Consider the following 2920-nt stretch of genomic DNA (forward strand, 5'->3'; position numbering starts at 1 on the left):
GCATTTCTCCTGTAACACTGTGTGTTTACGAGCACAACAAAACCGTGACAGATCTGACTGTTTTTAAAGCGAGGGCTGAGAGGCAGTTTGACCGCAGCCACAGCACCTCTTCACGCGCACCGCGGCCCCCACCGGCCCGGGACTTCAGAGTCCACAAGTCAACCCCTTCATATATTTACATGTATAATGAGCATCACAAATCAGAAAATTTTGAAAAAATCAGTATTAATCATATGCGAGTCGGGTGTGCAAGCGGACCACAGCCCCGCAAGGTGGGGTGGGGGTGTGTGCACCGTGTCTACGTTTGACTTTGATTTTCCTCTGAAATCACAGAGTTCTCTGAGTCAGCTTCAGGTGCTTGTAGTTAATCATAATATCTTCTAAATTTAACCAGGTGAAGAAATTTATAGTTATTACAGATTAGTACTGATGTTAGAAGCACAACACTAGATTATTAGGGTTTCCTTTTTATAATGTTTGATCTATTATTAATCTATTATGTGTTAATTGATATAGAGTAGTTACATGTCCGAATCATAAACAATACATAAGTGAACCGTTATGATAACGTTAGGTTGAGTTTATTGGATGAATGCCTGTGATTCAGCCGTAGGTCAGTAGGGGGCGAACTCAGGCGTTGAAGAATCGTGTATAAAAACATGAACTTCCTGGCTTTTAGCCAGTGTGGTTTTCCTTGTCAGCCGGTGACAATTAAACCTCACTCAGGTTCCAGAATTCTGGTGTTGTATGGTTTTATTCCGTCCACAAATCATTTTATTTAACAGTGGTGTTTTTATTTTGACTTCAGTCGTATTGAACATGTATTTTTCTTACACAGGTGTTTCAATGCATTTACATTACACAACATTTATAGTGGAGAAACTTGTCAGTTTGGTTTAAAAAAACATTAAAAATAAATTGTTTTTTTCTGTGCAGAGAACCTCTTGTACTATAATTTTTTTTAAATAAATACATCAAAGCTCCTCAGTTGAAAACACTAAAATGACAGAAGAGGTGTTTAAATGCCCTTTATCCAGAAAGTCTTCAGTCCTAAGAACACTAAACTGTAGCTTTAATAAGGTCATTTAGACAGTAGGTTATACTACTATTTAAATTAAAATGTTTGTCCTGTAAGCAGAAAGCTTATGGTTGTTGGATGTTGATTTTTGATCTCTATTTCAAAGAAGAGGATGAGGAGGAGTTTTACTCAAGCAGCTCCTGAAACTGTTAACCTGCTGACTGAGAACATTTGTATACAGTAAAATATGTATACAGAACAATATAGCCTACCTATTAAATTATATTTTAACTGAAATTTTTAAAAATGTTTTGTGGACAACCAGATTTTGTCAACAGGTTGTCAGCTGGACAACTTGAAAAAAATCCTTATGTCTACCGCTGGAAAGGCAGACGTGGCAGTGGAAGGTGTCAAAGCAGTTTGGAGAGAAAAACAAAGTAACGAACACAAAATAAAAGAAAAAAGAAAACAATTAATCGATTATTAAATTAGTCATTGATTATTTTAATAATCGATTAGTTGTCGATTAATCGATTAATTGTGGCAGCCCTGGTGGGAAGAAGCCGGAGTACCCGGAGAGAACCCACGCATGCACGGAGAGAGCATGCAACCTCTACCCAGAAAGGTCCCCGGGCCGGGACTTGAACCGGCGACCTTCTTACTGAAAGGCATCAGCTCTACCAACTTTTTACTGTGTTTTTCTTTTAAACTTATTGCATATTGTGTCATTTTTTTAGTGCTAACAACTGAGACCTCAGCATTCTTTGTTCCTTGTGTACTTATTTGGAATGATAACAAAAATCTCATTATTATGCATAAAATTTAGTTATAACTTGAAAATGTTTCGAGCTCCTTTCAGGTAAAAAAAAAAAGGTTCAATTCATGCATGCTGCTCAGCCTCATCTCATCTGTAGAACTGTGGTGTTACATTTGTGCCATCAGCTTGAGCAGTAACAGATTTGAGAGCAGATATCAATATGAACAATAATTTGAACCGTGTGAGTTCAAATCAAACACACACTCACGTGGCTCCCTCCCTGCTTGCTCAACTCTCTTCCTGCTTGTGGCCGACTCCCTCCCTCCTCTCAACTTTACCTCTGCTCGCTCACAGATGATGCCCCTCTCAAGCCAATAGTGATCAAGATCTGACCCCCCCCCTCTGCAGAACTTGAAAACCTGCTGAAGAGCAGGAAAAACACCTACAGCAGGCAGGATAGTAATCCTCCAAGACATGGTTTGCAGTGGCGCCTGCAGAAATTTTTTTCAAGGGGGGCCATTGGTGGGGGGCACTGAAAAACTGGGGGTGGCACACCCAAACTAATATCTATAACAGATAATTTATGATGTGTTTGTAAAAATGACTGAAAACTATGGCAACCTAAAGCTATGGATTTATCAACAGATGTTCAGTTTGTAATTTCACAGATAATATCACTGATTTGCGTTCTGGTGTATTTTAACAGGTTGTTAAACAGATTTTTACCTACATAAGGAAACACTTAATGTGAGTTTTCTATAGGTAAAATGAAATAAATTTATCTGTTAAACAAGAGAAACACTGAATGAACTAATGTTTTATGGTAAATGTGGGGTTTAAATTAATTAAATTTAAATTTGATGGGGACAGTTCCCTTCAAAAATGATTGTCATTTTGTTTAAAAATGTCAAAATACATATTTTAAAGACATTTACGATGAACAAGCTTTTTAAAATTTAAAGCCATCACCTCTTCTATGTTTGTTAAAATGTTTATTTGCTTGTTGATGTTTACTTTTGTGAAGAAAAACTGTGATTATAAAACCCCAAAACTGGAAATAAAGACTAAATCAAGCACAATTACAAACACATCTACTGTAGTGTTATCACAAATTATTATTTGTTTTTTATGTCATATAATAAATC

At 36.8% G+C, this 2920-nt stretch overlaps 1 protein-coding gene and 1 long non-coding RNA gene across 2 annotated transcripts in view; one reads left to right on the forward strand and one right to left on the reverse strand.

Annotated features, from left to right (window-relative positions):
• Positions 1 to 2920, reverse strand: part of sv2 (synaptic vesicle glycoprotein 2) — a gene marked incomplete in the record, with an annotated part of 32346 nt that overhangs the window by 19908 nt on the left and 9518 nt on the right.
• On the forward strand, positions 358 to 897 carry LOC106526405 (uncharacterized). Its single transcript, XR_001311251.1, has 2 exons — positions 358 to 394; positions 839 to 897. It is a non-coding gene; the product is annotated as an uncharacterized LOC106526405 (long non-coding RNA).

This window comes from Austrofundulus limnaeus, unplaced genomic scaffold (assembly GCF_001266775.1).
Source record: "Austrofundulus limnaeus strain Quisiro unplaced genomic scaffold, Austrofundulus_limnaeus-1.0 Scaffold275, whole genome shotgun sequence".
In the NCBI taxonomy this organism is placed as follows: Eukaryota; Metazoa; Chordata; class Actinopteri; order Cyprinodontiformes; family Rivulidae; genus Austrofundulus; species Austrofundulus limnaeus.